This window comes from Kogia breviceps, chromosome 14 (assembly GCF_026419965.1).
Source record: "Kogia breviceps isolate mKogBre1 chromosome 14, mKogBre1 haplotype 1, whole genome shotgun sequence".
Taxonomy (NCBI): domain Eukaryota; kingdom Metazoa; phylum Chordata; class Mammalia; order Artiodactyla; family Physeteridae; genus Kogia; species Kogia breviceps.
In genome coordinates, this window is record NC_081323.1 from 22,902,067 (window position 1) to 22,924,069 (window position 22,003).

General features: G+C 45.1%; 1 protein-coding gene and 1 non-coding gene across 4 annotated transcripts in view; one reads left to right on the forward strand and one right to left on the reverse strand.

The window, feature by feature from the left end:
• EPB41L1 (erythrocyte membrane protein band 4.1 like 1) overlaps positions 1 to 19,062 on the reverse strand; it is a 157,808-nt gene extending 138,746 nt beyond the window's left edge. For all 3 annotated transcript variants that reach the window (XM_067013068.1, XM_067013051.1, XM_067013048.1), the window contains exon 1: positions 13,786 to 19,062. The gene's annotated coding sequence lies outside the window, so the exon portion shown is untranslated. The remainder of the gene's footprint in view (positions 1 to 13,785) is intronic.
• On the forward strand, positions 9,056 to 9,128 carry TRNAG-ACC (transfer RNA glycine (anticodon ACC)). Its single transcript has one exon. It is a non-coding gene; the product is annotated as a tRNA-Gly (tRNA).
• Positions 19,063 to 22,003: the final 2,941 nt, after the last annotated feature.

Consider the following 22,003-nt stretch of genomic DNA (forward strand, 5'->3'; position numbering starts at 1 on the left):
AAACAGACAGGAAGGAGAGAGGCATTTCAGACAGAGAGCACAGAACTGGCAAGTTGTGGTGTCTGGAAAGCAGCAGCATTTGGGGTAAATGAAGAGACCTATTTGGCTAGGGTAGAGAATTAACACAGGAGAAGGTGGAAAATAAGTCTAGAAAGTTTGGTTAGGAACTAAACCTCAACTGGTCTTAACAGCCATGTGGAGGGGGTCTTACGGTTTCCAAGCAGAGTGGTGATGGGGTTCTAAAAGCAAAATTTTTGAAAGCTTAGTCTTAAGATCTTACAAAAGAGGCCTCAGGTTGAGCCTCAGTCCTCTGGGAGAACTTGGGCTGGTTATGGCCTCTCTTGGGGCTTGGTTTCTTCATCTTTAAAATAAAATCGTTATGCCAGAGAATCTTAAAGCCTTTTCCATCTCTAAAGTGCAAGGATTCTCTAATGGGGCAACATGGACTATAGAAAATGAAGGGAGGAGAGGCCGTAGCCACACCATGAACGCCTCTGGGCTGCATTTCCGCAATGATTCATCTGCTTAGAGCTATCACCGCCGCCACCACCGCTGCCAGGCACTATGCTAAGTAGTTCCTTTTTTAAAAAACTTCATTTTTGTGAACAGAAAATGCATGTACATAACTGCAAATTTTAAGTCATAAAAAGATATATGTATGGTAAAAATAAATTTCCCTCCTTCCCCTCTTTCCAGCCACCCATTTCTTGTCCCGCTGTATCCTGAGTATGCTTTCACAGATAATCCATGCATTTCTAAAGATTCTATAGATTCTTTTTCTTTATGCAAATGGGAGCATACTAGACACACCGTTCTGTACCTTGCTCTTTTGACTTGAAAATTCTGGAGATCTTTTCATATGAGTCTATAAAGAGCTGCCTCATTCGTCATATGGCAGGACCATGACTTATTAAACCAGTCCCCTATGGATAGATATTTAGGGCGTTTCTTTTCTATCATAAACAATGCATCTATGAATATCCTGAACATACATCATCCAACATATGATGGAAAAGGTCTACAGGATACATTTCTAGAATTGAACTTATGTGCTAACTTCTTTATATGACTTAATACTTTCAAAAAAAGTTTAAAGTGATCATAATTATACTGATTATGCAAATGAGGCACAGAAAGATGCATTAACTTGTACAAGTCACACAGCTCTTACATAGTAGAGTTGAGATTCCAATGTGGACAGTCTGACACCTCAATCACTAACACACTAACTAACACTAACACACAGAGCTAACACACCCCACTAGTGGTTCTGAAACTTCAGTACACATCAACACCACTGGGAGGGCTTGTTAAAACATAGAGTACTAATAGTTTCTGATTCAGCTCATCTATGGTAGAGCCCAAGAATTTGCATTTCTAACAAATTTTTAGGTGATCACTCTTTGAGAACCACTGCACTATAATAGCTCTTCTAGGGCTTCCCTGGTGGCGCAGTGGTTGAGAGTCTGCCTGCTGATGCAGGGGACACGGGTTCATGCCCTGGTCCGGGAGGATCCCACATGCCGCGGAGCGGCTGGGCCCGTGAGCCATGGCCGCTGAGCCTGCGCGTCCGGAGCCTGTGCTCCACAACGGGAGAGGCCACAACAGTGAGAGGCCCACGTACCACAAAAAAAAAAAAAAAAATAGCTCTTCTACCTTCAGCTGTTCACGTTGTCCGAAAAGAAAGCAACTGGTACTCAGTAACTGGCCTTGATAGGGCCAGAGTTGAGAAGCACAGACAAGGATTCCTGGAGCCCAACTATTTAAGCTCTTTTTTAAAAAAATATTTATTTGTTTATTTGGTTGTGCCGGGTCTTAATTGCGGCATGCATGTGGGATCTAGTTCCCTGACCAGGGATCGAACCCAGGCCCCCTGCATTGGGAGCACAGAGTCCTATCCACTGTGCCACCAGGGAAGTCCCTATCTAAGCTCTTCGAAGGCCCTGCACAGTGCCTGGCACATAGTATTCAATAAATACTTGTTGAATGAATTAATAAGTAAATGAGGTATAAGTACTCCATGCAACTTGTTGCTGTCTCTTTTCCCAGCCCCCTGAGAGCCCCTGCCCGGGGGAAGCTCCACTGCCCACACTGGCTGAGATCCAGCTTCAGGTTGTGAGAGCCTGTTATGGACTGAATGTGCTCCTCCCCACCCCAAATTCATATGTTGAAGCCCTAACCCCCGATGTGATGATATCTGGAGGTGGGACCTTAGGGAGGTAATTAGGTTTGGAGGAGGTTTTGCAGGTGGGGCCCCCACAATGGAATTAGGGTCCTCATAAGAAGAGGAAGAGACCAGAGCTCCCTCTCTTTCTCCACCATGTGAGGACACAGTGAGAAGGCGGCTATCCGCCGGCCAGGAAAAGGGCCTCATCAGGAACCGAATCCACCTGCACCTTGATCTTGAACTCTCCAACCTCCAGAACTTTGAGAAACAAATGTGTGTTGTTTAAGAACTCAGTCTGGGACTTCCCTGGTGGCGCGGTGGTTAAGAATCTGCCTGTCAATGCAGGAGACATGGGTTTGAGCCTTGGTCAGGGAAGATCCCACATGCCACAGAGCAACTAAGCCCGTGTGCCACAACTACTGAAGCCTGTGCTCCTAGAGCCCGTGCTCTGCAACAAGAGAAGCCACCGCGATGAGAAGCCCGCACACCGCAACGAAGAGCAGCCCCTGCTCACCATAACTAGAGAAAGCCCACACGCAGCAAAGAAGACCCAATGCAGCCATAAATAAATAAATAAATAATAATTTTTTTTAAAAGAACTCAGTCTATGGCATTTTATTATAGCAGCTCAAGCTAACTAAGACGGAGTCCTTGGGAGCAGAGCTGTTTATTTCCTCCCATTCCTCCCTTGGCTTATAATGAAATCAATGAAGCTGCTAGACCTCTGTTATTAAAAAAAAAGGCAGCATCTTAGAATACTAGAGCTTGATCGAGATAAGCTAGTCCAGTGCTCTCATTTATTATTATTAACAGCAAGAGCTATAATTCATAGCACACCCATGCACTTGACATGCTTGCTTTTTTTTTTACTCCCTGTATTTCCTTTCCCCTTATTCTAGTACACAGCCTCTTCTTCCATTCCATGCAGTTGATGTGGCCAGTATACACACACACACACACACACACACACACACACACACAATGGGAAAGATTTAAATTTGGAAATTTGTGAGGAAACCTGAGCTCTGTGGGAGGCCCCTGCTGCAGGAGCAGCAAGGCACTGACAGAAACATCCCACAAACAGGAAGAAGCAAAGTTTCCAGGGTCACGCATTACGGCAGCCACCCACCAGCCCACCTCCTCCAGGTGCTGCTGACTCTGTTACAGAATTACATCCCTGAGCTCAGGGCCTTGAGGACCCCGACAGCTTCTCCCAGCTGCTCCCTACCTGGCCTTGAATCCTGCTTCCACTGCCTCCCTCTCCCACGGGCCTCCATCCTAGGTTCCCTTTCCTGTTGGTGGCCTTGTTATGGACCCCCCCAAGGCCAGACTTATAGCTGAAAATGTCTAGGCCCCAGGCCCCTGGACAAGTAACACTTCAGAAGCCATTTGTTGGGCAGCTGGAGAGGAGGGCATCAGGGAGAGAATTTCAGGGGCCAAGTCAGATTCAGTTGGTCAGCTGTACTTCAGGCGGCAATCTGACTCAACTGACATTATCGAATGTAGAGGAGGCGGCCGTCAGGCAGGTGTAGCCAGACACAGACGCTGTCCATCGAGCTAAGTCAGGCAGAGGTGGTCAGGAAGGGACAGTCAGGCAGACTCCGTCATTCAGAACCCGGTGCCTGAGATCCAGTTAGACTTGCACGGGCAGCCAGAACCAGCCAGCCGCAGCCTCAGCCACCGCAGTCTGGCAGATGCGGTCGGTCCACCCACCAGGCGGGCTGATCCCACCAGTCAGATGGCCAGTCAGGCGGGCCCCACCAGGCACAGAGGCTGTGCAGTCAGGGTAGCCAGCCAGCTTGTCAGCCAGCCAGTCAGGGGACTCGGGCAGACGCGCGGGCCCCCGGCCGTAGTCAGAATCAGCTGCTCAGGCTGTCTGCTTAGCCCACACAGCAGAGTTGGGGTCAAAACGTTGGCACAGAGGTATCAGCGAATTGGTCAGTCAGTCACAGAGGGCCTCGGTCAGTCAGATACAGCTTGTCGAGCACCGATGGAGTCCGGTCAGTCAGAAGCAGATCGACTCAGTGAGACACGCCCCATCAGGCCCAGATGCCATCAGCCAGATAGGGCAGTCAGTCAATCAGTCAACTGCGGTCAGGCAGACAGATCAGGCGGTCTTGGTCCACCAGGCATCCATGAAATCTGTGTTCAGTCCGACACAGCCAGACAGACACGGATTATCAGGCAGTGATGGCGTCTGTGGTCACTGAGACACAGTGGGCCAGTCAGAGGCAGCCTGTCAGGCCCTGATGGAATCAGAGCGCCGCGGAGGCCACAGAAGCCAGGGTCTGAGGCCCGGGACCTCCTTCTGGGCGGAGCCTTGTTGAGGGCGGGGCATCCTTGGGGGCGGGGCCTCGTTCTTGCACAGGACCGCCCGTCCACTCCCCTCCCGGCAGCCTTCGGACGTTGCCATGGCAGCTACGGACTCGGCCAGAGTCGCTCCTTCCCAGCCCCCGGGGGTCCCACACCCCCGACCCCCGCGCCTGCGGAGTGGAGGTCCCGGCGGTGTAGTGCAGGGGCGGCGGGGTTGGGCAGGCTGCACTCCGCACGGCGGCAGAGGCTGTGGCTCGCGTTTTTGTCATCCCCTTGTACAGATGAGGCTGATTGGGAGACCAGGAACGACGCACGTCAAGCTACACAGTGACAGAGACCCAGAACCTCTGGATCCCTTGCTCCTCTCCAGAACCCTGCGCTCTCCTTTAGGAGGAATCAGATTTCCCCAGGCATAGGGTGCGTATCGAGAAGAGAGAACAGCCCATGCAAAGAGGCTTTTAGGGTTCTTTGGGCTTACTAATGATTAGGGCGAACACTCGCCTTGTACCAAGCTCTGTAGTAACAGCTTCGTGTACAGTAATTCACTTGGGCCTCACAATTTTCCTTTGAGGGAAATAATGATGATTTCCTTTTTACATATGGGAAACTGAAGCACAGAAGGGGTGGTAACTTGACCAGGGTCAGCGGGCTGTGGGGTGAGCCAGGGTTGGAACCCAGGCAGCCTAACTCCTGACATTCGCTCCTGGGCCCTCAACACACCCTCTGGCCCTTTCCTTGTGACCTCCGAGGGCAGAGCATGAGTCCCCTTCAGCAGGCCTCCCTGGTCTGTTTCAGAATGCCCAACCCTGTGCATGAGGCTCCTGTTTGAGTCTCTGCTTTAAGGACTGAAAATAAGGAGCTATCAAAACCAGGAACCTGGGCTTCCCTGGTGGCGCAGTGGTTGAGAATCCGCCTGCCGATGCAGGGGACACGGGTTCGTGCCCTGGTCCGGGAAGATCCCACATGCCGCGGAGCAACTAAGCCCGTGAGCCATGGCCGCTGGGCCTGCGCGTCCAGAGCCTGTGCTCCGCAACGGGAGAGGCCACAACAGTGAGAGGCCCGCATACCGGAAAAAAAAAAAAAAAAAAAAAAAAAAAAAACAGGAACCTGGCCCAACCAGGGGACAAACTATGGGTCTGTCTCACAGAGTTCAGAGAAGGGAAAGCCTATGAGATAAAAGAAGCCAGGGCCAAGAGGCAACTGAAAGCTGTCGGTGGGGAACCCTATGAGCATGGCCCCTCAGGGGTTCAAGTTGAAAGATCTTTGAACAAATTCCAGCAATGTGAGCCAGGAGTTAGAAACACATCATGGGTCATAAACGCAAATGCCTACAAGGGCCAGAAAGTCATGAAAACAAGTCAAGTGACTAGATTGGCCAACTCTCCCCATCTAAAGGGGACACTGCCTCTTGACTCCTGTCCATCATGTTCTCAGACACCTGTTTTCTCTAGCCTTCTAACAACTGGATGATGCTGGTAAGTCAAACATTGAGTCTCGGTTTTTCCATCTGTATAATAGGAAGGAATATTTGGCTTTATCTCACAGGGTGAAATATTATGGCAATTAAACATGTTTCTGTATGTAGAAAATATTTTGTGAGCTGTAACTCTGTAAAGTGGAGGGGGTATGAAGAGGAGGTTGACTGAACATGTGTTGTACATCTGCTACATGGTCTACGGGTTCTGACAGCATTCCTCTAGGCAGGGCTTAGTATTCCTCTCGTAGAGAAGATGAGAATGCCCTTCACAAAGTATGCTGACTTACCCAGGGTCACAAGTTTGTGTATGATGGAGCCACATTTAGAACTTAGGTCTTTCTGACTTCTAAGGCCAGTCTCTTACAACAGTTGTTTTGCAAGGTGTTGCTTGGTCCCACCAGTTGCACTGAGATGATTTCAGGTGAAACCCAAATGAACAGTTTAAAAATAGTTATATAATTTTTGTTATTTTCGATTTTAGAGGAAGCTTATTGATACTACGGAAGTCCTAAATGTCACACAGCCAGACTGTAGTAGGCTGAATAATGGCCTCTCAAAGATATAGAGACCTAATCCCTGGAACCTGTAGATATTAGATATTAATTTATTTGGGAAGAGAATCTTCACAGATGTGATTAAGTTAAGGATGCTGAGTTGAGGAGATCATTCAGGATTATCCAAGTGGGCACGAAATGCCATAACAAATATCCTTGTAAGAGGGAGGCAGAAAGAGAGGCAGACAGACACACAGAACAGCAGGAGACAATTCAACCTCGGAGGCAGAGATCACAGTGATGTGGACACAAGCCAAGGAATGCTGGCAGCCACAAGCTGGAAGTGGCAAGGACAATTCTTCTTTAGAGCCTCTGGAGGAAACATGGCCCTCTCAACATCTTTATTTCAGCCCAGTAAAACTACTACTGAACTTCTAGCCTCTAGAACTATGAGAGAATACATTTCTGTTATTTTAAGGTATCAGCTTTGTGGTAATTTGCTACATCAGCTACAGGAAACAGATACACAGGTCTACAAGTCTTCAAAAATTCATACTCCAAACCCCTAGTGTATACATAACCCCCCTTATCAAAAAATAAAATTATTTTTAGATAAGTTTATATTTACAGACAATAAATGTAAATCTCTGATTTATAGAATACAGAGATTTCCCATAGCACAGAGAGTTCCCATACACTCCTCCCCCAGTTTCCCATATTGCTAACATCTTATATGACTATGGTGCATTTGTCACAACTGAGAAACCAGCCTTGGTACCTTCCTATTAACTAAACTCTACACTTTATTTGGATTTTACTAGCTTTCCCCCTAACGTCAATTTTCTGTTCCAAGGTCCCATCCAAGATATTACATTACATTTAGTCTTCATGTCCCCTTAGTCTCCTCTGGCCTGGGACAATTTCTCAGACTTTCCTTGTTTTTCATCACCTTGACAGTTTTGAGGAGAACTGGTTAGGTGTTTTAGAAAGTGTCCCTCAATTTGGGTTTCTCTGATGGTTTTCTCATGGTTAGACTGGGATCATTGGTTTCGGTAAAGGATACCACAGAGGTGAAGTGCCCTTTTCATGACATCATGTCAGGGGTACATGATATCAATATATGACTTGATCACCTTGAGTACCCGGCCAAGGTAGTGTTTGCCAAGTTTCTCTCCTGTGAAGTTACTTGTTTTTTTTCTCTTTCTACTCTCTGAAAGCAAGTCATTAAGGGCAGCTTACTCTCGGCAGGGGGGGGGGGGGATTATGCTCCACATCTTGGAGGAGATAAATTATTTGGAATTCTTCTATTAGGAAGATTTGTCCCTCCTCCTCCATTTATATATTTATTCAATTATTTATTGACATCAGTATGGACTCATGGATATTTAGTTTATACTTTGGGCTGTAATCTGGTACTATGTTATTTCTTTTGTTGCTCAAATTACTCCAGCTTTGTCCATTGGGAACTCTTTCAGGATATCTCTTATGTCCCTTTGACACCAATTGTTTTGCATCTTGGTTACACGAAGATGATTTCAAGTGGAACTCAGCTGATCTTTTATTAAGAGTTGTATATTTACTTTAATAGATCTTAGGAAATCATAACCTGCATGTCAAATTGACAATTTCACAAATACCACTGAAGACAAGGCTAATGTAGTGCTGGTTGTTTTAAGTGAGTCAATTCACAGAGAGCTATTAAGTAAAAACTGGTATTGATGGTACATAGGTATGGAGGAAGTTGTTAAGCTGATTACGGAATGACTCAAATTTGAGAAACATCTGTACTAAAGCAGAACCAAGCCCCAAATTCAGGCAGTGATGATAACGATGAGGACTGTGAGCAGCTTCTCTGGGACACGCCCACACACAAGCCATTCCCAGGGCCCTGCTGCCAGGTAGACCTGTCTCAGTGCAAATGCGTGCTGATGTTGATAACGGTGGAACTGCGCATGCCCAGGCCCGGGACGGATGGATGCTGCACTGTTTCCCAAACGAGCTGCGTGGGTGGCTTGCAGCTCAGCACCATTCCTGCTAATGAGCTTGGAACCGTTGGCCTAACAAACACGTTCCGTGTCACAGGCCTGACGTGATGTTTCCCGAGGAGAAGTGCCAGGAAGGCTCGTTATTTTTACTTTTTTTCCTGTGTTTCATCCTTAATCTGAGATAGGCAGAAAGACGTGGCGGACTTAGCCGTCAGACCCGGTACACTCCTGGCTCAGAGTCTTGTCTGAGGTCTGCAGACCAGTCCCCCAGCCCCACTGAGGATGCTCAGCATTGAACTGGAGTATTTAGCTTGCCCTGCTCTGCACGATCCTGAGCCCTGACTGAGGCCCTGAATCTACCTCCTGGTTAAGGAGTGATGCTCCAGAATCTCTGGCCTGATCTGAAATAGAAAGCCCTTCAAGAAAGAAGTTTTTTAATTTCCCTGTTTCTAGTCTGAACTGTGGGTGGCTGCAGGCTGGTGCGTGCTCAGGCCTCTAAACCCTCTATAGTGCCTTCCCAGGAGGCTCTGGTGTCACATGACCTAGGTTAGAATCCTAGTTCTTCCTAAGAACTAGATAAGTTACATTGCCTCTCATCTCTAAAAGGAAGATAGGGACTTCCCTGGTGGCCCAGTGGGTAAGACTCTGCACTACCAATGCAGGGGGCCCGGGTTCGATCCCTGGTCAGGGAACTAGATCTCACATGCCACAACTAAGAGCCCACAAGCCGCAACCAAAAAGATCCCACGAGGCGCAACTAAGACCCGGCACAGCCAAATAAATAAGTAAATATTTTTTAAAAAAATTAAGAGGCTATTAGAGTCACCCAGACTAGAGATATTGCTGATTTAGACTAGGTTCTAGATCAGCACCATCCTATGACTTTCTGCATGGTGGAAATGTTCTATATCTGTGCTCATACAGTAGCCACTAGCCACCTGTGGCTCTTGAGCACTTAGAATGTGGCTGGTGCAGCTGAGGAATTGAATTCTTAATTTCATGTCATTTAAATTAATTAAAATTTAAATAGCCTCCTGTAGTTAATTTCCAAAATATACAAACAAATCATACAACTCAATAACAAAGAAACAAACAACCCAATCAAAAAAATGGACAGGGCTTCCCTGGTGGCACAGTGGTTGAGAGTCCGCCTGCCGATGCAGGAGACACGGGTTCGTGCCCCAGTCCGGGAAGATCCCACATGCTGCAGAGCGGCTGGACCCGTGAGCCATGGCCGCTGAGCCTGCGCTTCCAGAGCCTATGCCCCGCAACGGGAGAGGCCACAACAGTGAGAGGCCCGCGTACCGCAAAAAAAAAAAAAATGGACAGAAGACCTAAATAGACATTTCTCCAAAGAAGACATACAGATGGCCAACAGGCACATGAAAAGATGCTCAACATTGCTAATTATTAGAGAAATGCAAATCAAAACTACAGTGAGGTATCACCTCACACTCATCAGAATGGCCATCATTAAAAAGTCTACAAATAATAAATGCTGGAGAGGGTGTAGCGAAAAGGCAATCCTCCTACACTGTTGGTGGGAGTGTAAATTGGTACAGCCACTGTGAAAAACAGTATGAAGTCTCCTTTAAAAACTAAAAATAGAGCTACTATATGATCCAGAGATCCCACTCCTGGGCATATACCCGGAAAAGAGGAAAACTCTAATTCGAAAAGACACATGCACCCCAATATTCATAGCAGCACTATTTACACTAGCCAAGACATGGAAACACCCCAAATGCCGATCAACAGACAATTGGTTTAAGAAGATGTGATATATACAGTGGAATATTACTCAGCCATAAAAATAAATGAAATATTGCCATTTGTGGCAACATGGATGGACCTAGAGAATATCATACTAAGTGAAGTAAGTCAGACAGAGAAAGACAAATATTGTATCACTAATATGTGGAATCTAAAAAATAATACAGATGAATCTATATACAAAATAAAAACAGACTCACAGGGCTTCCCTGGTGGCGCAGTGGTTGAGAGTCCGCCTGCCGATGCAGGGGACACGGGTTCGTGCCCCGGTCCAGGATGACCCCACATGCCGCGGAGCGGCTGGGCCGGTGAGCCATGGCCGCTGAGCCTGCGCGTCTGGAGCCTGTGCTCCGCAACAGGAGAGGCCACAACAGTGAGAGGCCTGCGTACCGCAAAATAAAGACAAAACAAACAAAACAAAAAACAAAAAACAGACTCACAGACATAGAAAACAAACTTGTGGTTACCGAAGGGGAAAGGGAGGGGGTGGTGGGATAAATTAGGAGCGTGGGATTAACAGATACAAACTGCTATACATAAAATAGATGAGCAACAAGGATTTACAGTGTAACACAGAGAACAATATTCAATATCTTGTGATAACCTATAATGGAAAATAATCTGAAAGTATACAAATAATATAAATATATAACTGAATCACTTTGCTGTACACCTGAAACTAACACAATATTATAAATCAACTGTACTTCAATTTTTTAAAAATAGCCTACTGGGTAGATGGACCTAGAGTCTGTCATACAGAGTGAAGTAAATCAGAAAGAGAAAAACAAATATCATATGCTAACACATATATATGGAATCTAAAAAAAAAGGTTCTCATGAACCTGGGGCAGGACAGGAATAAAGACACAGACATAGAGAATGGACTTGAGGACACGGGGAGGGGGAAGGGTAAGCTGGGATGTAGTGAGAGAGTAGCACTGACATATATACATTACCAAATGTAAAATAGATAGCTAGTAGGAAGCAGCTACATAACACAGGGAGATAAGCTCTCGGTGCTTTGTGACCACCTAGAAGGGTGGGATAGGGAGGGTGGGAGGGAGACGCAAGAGGGAGGGGATATGAGGATATATGTATACATATAGCTGATTCACTTTGTTATACAGCAGAAACTAATTACAACATTGTAAAGCAATTATACTTCAATAAAGATGTTTAAAAAAAAAAGAAACACATATACTAAAAAAAAAAAAAGAAAAAGAAAAAAATAGCCTCCTGTATCTAGCGGCTACTGTATTGGACAGCACAGGAAATTGGCTGTACCTTAAATATATTTAGGAGGAAGATAGAACTTGTGATGGTTGGGGGATAGGGAGCAAGAGAGTGGAATCAAGGATGATGCCCAGTTTTTTAATTGGGGAACTGGGAGAATGATACATTTACTGACTTGGAGAAGAGCAGGCTCTGGGGAGATACCAAGAGTTTTGTTTCGTTTTGTTTTTAAATATTTATGTATTTATTTGGCTGTGCTGGGTCTTAGTTGAGGCATGCAGGATCTTCTTTGCGGCGTGTGGGATCTAGTTCCCTGACCAGGGATTGAAACTGGGCCCGCTGCATTGGGAGCGTGGAGTCTTAACCACTGGACCACCAGGAAAGTCCCAAGAGTTTTGTTTTGCACAAGAGGAGTTTAAAGTACTGTTGGAACATTCAACTAGAGGTATCAAGTAGAAAGTAGGATATGTACATGGTGTCCATCATCACCTTTAGGTTCCAGCAATACCAGGCTGTTGGCTGCTTAGAAGGGTGGGAGATCAGAAATGGGACCAAGAACTCCACACTGAGACTTTCCTTCCTCTTGTCTTGGTTATTGTTCCAATCAACCACAAAGCCAGCCAGTCCTTGTTTGAAACCCTATGATCTGTGGCTCCTCCTTCCCCTCCTCCCTCTTCTCTGCAGGTATGGAGCTCAGGGGCGCCTTCCTTTGCAAAGCTAGAAACCCTCACCCCACCTGCTTTCTACTCCTGTAGCCACTCCTATGGCTCAGGCCTTTGTCATCTCATTGAGGACTAGAGCCGCAGTGCCCAGAGTTCCTGGCCTTCTCACCACTCCTGCTTTCCACCTTCTAGCAGAGGAGTCTTTCTGACTGTAGGATTTCCCTCCTGGGAATCCTGTCGGGGTCTGCATCAAAAGTCTTAAGCCTGAACCAAGGCTTTGATCCTTCTTTACATTTCTAGAATTGCATCCAAAGGAAATCAGAAAGCCTCCACAAAGTTTGAAAATCCACAAGAAAGTTCCTCACGGCATTTATTGTAAAAGCTAAAAGTATATTTCTCAACCATATCTTACATGACCTGTCAGCAGTCTCCCTTGAAACACATTTACTTCCAGGATACCACATTCTGTGGTTGTTCTCCTACCACTCTGGTCACTCTTCAGTCTCCTTTGCTGGTTCTTTCTCATTGCCCTCATCTCTACCCATTACAGTGCCCCAGAGCTCAGGCCTGAGACCTCTCTCTCTCTTTGCGTACACCCTTGGCTCTCTCATGCAGCCTCATAGCTTTAAAGGGATCTGTATTCTGATGATTCCCAAAAGTATATATCCAACTCCAACTCTCCCCTGAATGCCAGATTCACAAATACAACTATCTACTTGACATCTCCACTTGAATGTCAAACAGACATCTCAAACTTACCATGCCCCAAACTGAAGTCAAGATATTCTCCCCAAAACTCCCTCCTCCATGGTCCCATCTCACTTAATGGCAATTCCGTCCCTTATTTGCTCAGGCCATAAGTCTTAGAACCATTCTCGATTCCTCTCTTTCAACTTCACATCTGGTCTATCAGCAACCTTCAGGCTGGATCTTATATTTATCCTGAATTCTATCATTGTTTTGCCATCTTTGCTGCCATCATCCTGGTACAAGCCACTATCCTGTTTCACCCCATTGACAGCAATGGCCTATTAGCAGGTCTCCCTGCTTCTTCTACCTCGGGTCCCACTTCAGCTCTTCTCCATACTGCAGGGCAAAGCCCTCCAACGTCTCCTATTTCACTCAGGAAAATACACCAAATTCCCTTTTCCGTCTTTCGCATTATGTGAGCGGTTTAACGTCTACACTCTTACTGCTCACTCTGCTCCAGCCTGTTTGTTGTCCCTCGACCAGGCCAGCCCCATACGCCTCAGCTTCAGTGCCTGCGCACTGGCCGCTCCCTTTGACAGGAAGTGTCTTCCACCCGACGACGACATCCCCTTGGATGGCTCCATTCCCTCACCTCCGTATATCTGGTCAAAAGTCACCTGGCCACATTCCACACTCACTCCTCATATTCCCCTTCTTTTATTTTTTCATAGCACTTTCACCATCTGCCCTTTTACACATTTTAAGTGTCTGTTTTCCCTACTATAGTGTAAATTTCAAGGGGGCGGAAATTTTCGCGCCCCTTCACTGCTGCATTCCCCAGTGCTTATGTGGCACACAGTAGGTGCTCAATTAATAAGGGGTAAATGAGTGAACGAATGAAAGAATGTAAGGAGCCTCAGTGTCTTTTAACAGTGGGGGTGTGAGGGAATGGAGAAATACGCATGCTCAGGGTATTTTGAAACATTACCTTTTGTTAGGGCAAGCCAAGAGGGCGTCCGGACCTCACGTGACACCTCCCTCGTCCTTCCCCCTGCCGGAACGTTTCAGTCCCGGAACCTTGGCTCGCGGGTCCCGCGCGCTGGCACTTCCGGTACCTCTCTTCTCTAGCCAGCAAAGAGAACTGCCAAGTCAGTTCCGGCAGAGAGCGCGGTGAGAAGCGGATCGCGGCCTTCTAGCCCGGGGCCCTCCAGGCCCTCCGGCCTCCGGTCGGCAGGTGAACTGGGGGGCCCCCGGGACAGGCTCAGGCTGTGTCTTGCCGAGCCCCAGAGCCGTCGCCGCAGCCGCCCACTAGCAGGGCCCGAGCCTGGAAGCAGCAACGAACTGCTCCCCCACCCCCACCTTCGCGACCTAATGGCGGCGGCCCCTCGGAGCCCAGATCCCGCCCACCGCCGGGTCTCTTGACCCCACGCTGCAGGGGTTAGGCGAAGCCTCCGGCGGGCCACCGAGGACGTGGCGCCTTTGGGCGTCGGGCGTGGCAGGGCGAGAAGAATGGCGGCCACAGGAACGTCGCGGAAGGCCGTTAGAGCCTCGAGGGCCCGGAAAGGGGGGTCCTACGTGGACGCCAGCTCAGCCACCCTTAGGCCTTGGAGCCCGCGCGGATCCGGGACCTGAGGTGACCTCTCTGTCCCAGTTGGACGAGATCTCACCTCGTCCGGACAACGACGGACAAAGGTCTTAACGGGCCCGGAAGGTGAGCCGGAGCCTCGGTCGACGACGGGTGGAAAGCTAGCGGGTCATCGGGCGGTTGGTCGTCGTTCTACCGAGACCTCGATGTCGGAAGATAGAAATGGTAGAATAACGTACCACATGCGGCCAATAGGAAGTGCCAGCCACCCTTTGGGAAGATTTACTGGCCTTTTATAGAAGGCCTGTGTATATAATATGAAAAAGCTGCTCTCAACTTTCCCCCCAACCTTTCGAAAGAAAACTTTTCGCTGCATATAGGTCTTCTAGATGTGAAGAGGTTGCCGACGTATGATAAAGTCACATGTCTTGTAAATGCCCGTTTGTTTCTTTAAAAAAACCGTAGAAAAGAAATGTCTTCTGGAAATGACTTTTCGAAACGGAGTTGTTTGACCACCTCTAGAGGCGACATCAGGAGCCACAGGTCCACGTTTGTTCAGTGGGTTAGAGGACATGGAATGGAAGACGTTGAGGAGGAAGAAAAGAAGGTTCTGTGCCAGACTGGTCACAGAAGACATTTTCATATTAGAACCATTGTTTTATGTGTGCATTTTACTCCTTACTACTGTATATGTAGTTGACAATAAGTACTTTTTTGAAATATCTAGTCTTTCTAGATGTTCTAAAGTGCCTGATATATGTTCAAAGTAGAGGTAGTAAAAAGACATTTTGTAAATATCTTTTTGTTAAAATTCGTATGAAATGTTGTTGGGGGGGGGGTGGCCAAACCACCTTTTTGAACAGTACGCAGTATGCACTGTGTTTGTTTGCACTGGTTCAAGGTCGGGGGGAAGGAGAAGGAAGCGCAAAGAGCTCTATGCCAGTGTGCTTATAGTGAGGCAAGATTAAAACCATTGTCTTTTTTATGTTCCTGCATTTTGTTTCACTTTGCTGTGTATATAGTGTATATAATGGACAAATGAGTCCTAATTTACAACACCTAGTCTTTCTAGATGTTAAAGAGGTTGCCAGTGTATGACAAAAATAATAGAGTTAGTAAGTAAATAATACATTTTGTACATTTTGTGTTAAAATTTCTAGGAAAGATTGTCTTCTGAAAATTTGAGCATTATAGCCCTCTGGGTTGGTGGAGGGGGGAGAGAGAAGGGGGTTGGTCTTAGAATGGCTAGAATGCTGGTATTTTGAAGACACTTTCAGATTATAACTGTTACATGTGTGCAGTTCATTCAGTACTGCTCTGTATATAGTGGACAAATTAAGTCCTTATTTGAAACATCTAGTCCATCTAGATGTTTAGAAGTGCCCAACGTATGTTAAATGTAGAGGTAGTAAAATATCACTTTGTAAATATGTTTTTGCTAAAATTCACAGGAAGTACTGTCTTTGGGAATGTTAAATGTTAAACCACCTCTCTGAGCAGTATACTATTGTCTATACTTGTTCAGTGGTTTGGAGGAGGGAGGGAAAGAATTGCAAAAGGTAATATGCTAGTGTGTTCATACCTGGACATTTTCAGACAAAACCATTTTTTGTATGTTCATTTTGTTTTGCTGTGTATATAGTGTATATAATGGACAGATTGAGTCCTAGTTTTGCAGCATCTAGTCTCTAGATGTTAAAGGGATTGCCAGTGTATGACAAAGTAGTAAAATTAGCACATTTTGTACACTTTATTGAAATTCATAGGAAAGCTTGTCTTCTGTAAATTACTTTTGGATATGAATTTGTTCAACCACCTCTAAGCATTACACATGCATGTACTTGTCCACTGGATTGGCGGTGGAGAGAAGGAAGTGAGGGAGGAAATGGTTCAGGCCAAACATGGTCATATTTAAGAGATACCTCAGATTATAACCATTGTTGTACGTGTGCAATTTTATTTAACAGTGCTGTGTACATAGTGGACAAGTAAGTTCTTATATGAAATATCTATTCTTTCTAGATGTTTAGAAGTGCTTGATGTATTTAAAAGTAGTTTTAGTAGAATAATGCTTCTTGTAAATAGCTTTTAAAAACTGATGGGAAATACTGTCTTTGGAAATGGAATTGTTAAACCTCCTCTCTGAACAGTATACTCTGTGCTTGTTCATTGGGTTTAGGGAGGTGGGAGGGAAGATTGCAAAAGATGTTTTGCTAGCAGGTACTGTATATATTTTGTATATACTGGACCAGTGGGTCCCAATTTTATAATATCTAGTCTCTAGATATTAAAGAGGTTGCCAATGTATGACAAAAGTAGAGTTAGTAAACTAACACATTTTGTATACTTTGTGTTAAAATTCATTGAAAGGCCGTCTTCTGAAAAGGACCTTTGGAAGTGAAATTGTAAATCACATCTAAGTGACACCTGTGCCTGTACTTGCCCAGTGTTGGATGGATGGCAGAAAGGAGGTACTGGGAGAAATGAAGTGTTCTAGATTAGAATGTGCCTGTAGAAGACACTTTCAGATCTAACCATCGTTACATGTGTGTAGTTTATTCAACACTACTGTGTATATAGTGGACAAACTTAAGTCCTTATTTGAAACATCTAGTCTTTCTAGATGTTTAGAAGTGCACAAAGTATGTTAAAAGTAGAGGTAGTGAAGTAACATATTTTGTAGATATATCCTTCTGTTAAAATTCATATGAAATACTGTCTTTTAGAAATGGAGTGATCAAAATGATCAAACCACCTCTCTGAGCAGTACACATTATTTTATTTGTGCTGGTTCAGGGAGAAAGAAGAAAGTGTAAAGGGCTTTGTACCAAGACCAACCATTGTCTGGTATGTCTCTGCGTTTTGTTTTACTTGGCTGTGTACATAGTGTACATAAAAGGACAGAGGTCCAAATTTACAACATCTAGTCTTCCTAGATGTTAAAAAGGTTGCCAGTGTATGACAAAAATAGCCAATAAATACATTGTGTACACTTCATGTTAAAATTCCTAGGAAAGACTTCTGAAAATAACTGGAGGAAGTAAAATTGTTAAAATCCTCTCTAAGCATTACAGATGCTTATTATTCTTGTCCACTGGGTTGATAGAGATGAGAAGAGGAAGCTTCTAGGCCAGAGTGTTCCTGTTTAGGAGACACTTTGTGACTATAGCCTTTGTGTGCAGTTTCTTCAGTGCTACTACGTGTATACATAGTGGACAAACAAATCTGTATTTGAAATATCTAATCTTTCTAGATGTGTTAAAGTGCACAACATGTTGAAAGTAGAGAGTTAAAAGTAACACCTTTTAATTATTTTTTTTCTGTTAATTCATAGGAATGGTTGTATTGGGGGAGTGGAAATTGTTAAACTTGAGTCTTGGAGAGTAAGCTGACTATTCACTGGGTGGTGGGGAGGCAGGGAGCGGACAGGGAAGGAAGTACAGAGAAGGGATCTGTGCCCATGAGTCTTTAGACAAGTTCAGATTGTCTAACCATTGTTCTATTTGTGTGTTTTAGTTAATATTGCTGTGTATTAAAGAATAAGCAAGTCCTAATGCCCAAAGTATATTAAAAGTAGAGGTAGTAAAATAACCCCTCAATAAATGCCCTTTTGTTGGTTTTTAGGAAGGGCTGTGTCTTCTGGGAGCGTCTATGTTAATCCACCTCTTGGAGCTAGATATAGTCCTGTACTTAGTTGCTGATATGCTGGAGGAGGGGTAAGAGGAAGGGTGAAGGGAAGGGCTCTTAGCTAATATCTCCATATCTAGAAGACAGTTTTAGGCTATAACCATAGGTCTAAATGTGCATTTTTGTAAAGTACCAATGCTTATTATGGACAAGGCTCCTTCATTATTTTGCAACATCTAGGCTTTTCAGGAGTCCTGAGGTGACAATGTATGATAAAAAGTAGAGCTAGTGAATTAACCAATTTGTAAATATCTCTGTTATAATTGGTAAAAAAGTAGCATCTTGGACATGGAATTGTTAAACCATCTGAGAAATGTGCACCAGGACGTGTTCATTAGGTTGGCAGCGGAGGGCAGAAGGAAGTGTAAAGGGAGGGAAGGAGGTGGACTTGTTCCTTTTTGTATTTTGATGATAACCATTGATGTGTGTGCATCTCTTAGCTGTACTATAGTAATACATTGTTAAGTAATTCAGTGGAAACATACCTCCTTGCTAATACTTTAATAGTTTAGATCAGATAATGAATCCTGTTAAAAGCATTATACTTTGGGTACTGTGTTGCTTTATGTCTCATTTTTAATTGAACGTTAAGGGAATGTAGTATTTTAATCATAACTCTGCCAATATCTTTATCTAGAGGCCTGTTGCCATTTTTGTCTTTTCTGAAGTTTTTGTCGCCAAGAAAGGATTACATTTTTTTTTCCTTCCAGATTGAGTTGATGTAGTGTATTTTTGGTTATCAAAATACTTATAGCTTTGGGACTTTGAAATGGTAAATATTCATGATGTGTGAAAAAGCATGATACATAACTATGATCTTAATTACATAAAAATGGATGCTTAGTCGTGTTTAAATACACAAGTGAGACCTAGAAGGACACATCAAATGGTAAACTGCTTGTGATGATGGATGACTTGTTTTTTGCTTCTTGTGTTCTTTGGTTTCCTATTATGCACATGTTAACTTTTAAGAAATAAATGTTACTTTGAAAACCTTAATGAAGTCTCCATAGAAGCATAGTGTCCACACCCTTCATGCCTGGGCTCTGAGGTATCTGAAGTGTCATGTCTTACGATGCCTTCCATTGCTTAGATGTTAGCCCGCTACCCCCAGCGCCATGCCTTGCTGTTCTAGGTAACTAGTTCTGCGCTTCGGTGATTCCAGCTTTGCTCAAGCTATTCCTTCTGCCCATAGCGCCCTTCCCACGTTTTTTTTTTTTTTTAAATCGATTTATTTTATCATTTCTGGCTGCATTGGGTCTTTGTCGTCGCATGCGGGCTTTCTCTAGTTGGCAGCGAGCGGGGGCTACTCTTCGTTCTGGTGTGCGGGCTTCTCATTGCGGTGGCTTCTCTTGCGGAGCACGGGCTCTAGGCGCACGGGCTCAGTAGTTGTGGCTCACGGGTTCTAGAGCGCAGGCTCAGTAGTTGTGGCGCACGGGCTTAGTTGCTCCGTGGCATGTGGGATCTTCCTGGACCAGGGCTCGAACCCATGTCCCCTGCATTGGCAGGCGATTCTTAACCACTGTGCCACCAGAGAAGCCCCCCTTTCCAAATTTTTCATCTAGCAAAATCATTCTTTGTTGCCCTCTCAAATTTTGTATACAGTCTTGCCTACAAGAACCTGACATGCCAGAACCAAATGTCAGAAGTTAGGCCCTTTCCCTTGCAGCCCCTACTTGTGCCTCTTGTATCGACATAATGGAAGCCACTTGTACTGTCATTGTTACCTGAAATTCTACTGGATTGAGCTCTGGCCTAAATCATCTTACCACAGGGTGCAGCACAATGCCTGACACATAGTAGGTGCTTAGGAAATGTCCATTGAATACAAAAGAGCCAAAAGCTCAGCTTTTCAGACAGTTGTATGGCGTAGCTGCTGCCGGCATCAGTTGAATAGTCAGGGCTTCCCAGGCTGGCGGTTCCTATCAGCTGACCAAACCAGAGGGTGAAGGTTGGATGCAGTACCACCCACCCCAATCAGGCATCAAATATTCTCTAATGGAATACCAGAGGGCTTCTTACACCCAACTTTGAGAGTGAAGCATAAGAGACACTGGCCTCGAAATGTGGGGAGGTGGCATTTCTGGTGCTTCCCTGGGTGCTCTTGGTATGACATGGGTGGGCTGGGAGCCAGTGAGGGCAGGTAGAGGAGGCCCTTCCCATTGCCATCTTCTCTTGTTGACGCCCCTATGAGACAGGTGTTAGCTGACAGAGATGGGCTTCTGGAAGGGGAGAGCCAGGTGCATTTGGACAACTCATCCCAGGCTAGGATCAGTCTGCAACCCCTGTCCATCAGAGCTGGAGATAAAAGCTGAAGCTCTCTGTAATTAAAGGTGGAGTCACCCATAAAGGTCTGGGGGGGTGGGGGGAAGGTAGGCTCATGAAGAGTTAAAGAGAAAAGGTTAGCTCTCAGAAAGGCAGTCTTGGACCCCCAGGCAAAGCTAACCCTCAGTGGACAGAAGAGGAAAGTGAAGTCCAGAGAGGGGACAGGCCCCACTAGGATCACACCTCATAACTAACAACATGTATTGCCAGGGAAAGAGCACTGGAAGGGAGTCAGAGGCCTCAGCTCTCGTCTGAGCTCTCTCACGAGCTAGGGAACATTGGCCACCTGATCCCATCTGAGCATCAGTCCCCTCCTCTGTAAATGAGGGGTTTGTTCTGGTTGGTTGATGAGGTACGCCTCTCCAGATCAGATGCTGGGCTTTTCAAAGCCACCGATTTCAGCAGCAGAGCCTGGGCCAGAAGCTTCTAAATCCCATTCTCTATTAAAAGGAAGCAGGGTCCCTGGAGAAATGGTTAATTCCAGGGCTGCAACAGGAAAGTTCGAGATCATCCTGGAATATCCTGTGGCAGCAGAAAACAAGAAGGTGCCTCAGAATGATAGGAACATGTCAAAAGGACCCCAGAAGTCAGCTTGAAGTGGCTTCCATTGGCCTAATCTGTGGCAATTTGTGCATCAAAATAGAAAATGATAATAACAGATAATACACTGAATAAAATAGGAAGCCATGAGTCCAATGCTGATATAAATAAATGAATAAATAAATGGAAAGTATGATAAGGAAGGGAATATTTACATAGTTCCAAAGCACCTCCTCACAAAACACCTATTAAAAGGGAATAAGACACGCTCAACAGAGTGAAATGGCAACCTATGGAATGGGAGAAAATACCTGCAAATCATATATATGATATATCTAGAATATATTAAAAAACTCTGACAACAAAGAAATCCAATTAAAAAATTGACAAAGGACTTGAATAGACATTCTTCCAAAGATGACATACAGATGGCCATCAAACATATGAAAAGATGCTCAACCTCACTAATAATTAGAGAAATGCAAATCAAAACCACAATGAGATATCAACTCATACCCATTAGGATGGCTACTAACAATAACAGAATGACAAGTGTTGACAAGGATCTGGAGAAATTGCAATCCTTGTTCACTGTTGGTGGGATTGTAAAATGGTGCAACTGCTTTGGAAAACAGGATGACAGTTTCTCAAAAAAATCAAAACTAGAACCACCATGTGACCCAGCAGTCCCACTTCTGGATATATATCCAAGAAATTTGAAAACAAGTCTGAAAGAGATATTTGCATATCCATGTTCATAGCAGCACTATCACAAAAGCCAAAAGGTGGAACCCAAATTTCCATCAACAGATGAATGGATAACATGTGGTATATACATGCCATGGAATATTATTCAGCCTTAAAAAAACAAGAAATCCTGACACATGCTACAACTGGGATGAACCTTGAGGACATTGTGCTAAGTGAAATAAGCCAGTCACAAAAAGACAAAGACTGTATGATTCTGCTTATATGAGGTATCAAAAGTTGTCAAGTTCATAGAGACAGAAAGTAGAAGGGTGCTTACCAGGGGCTGGGGGGAGGGGGAAAGGGGAGTTGTTTAGTGGGT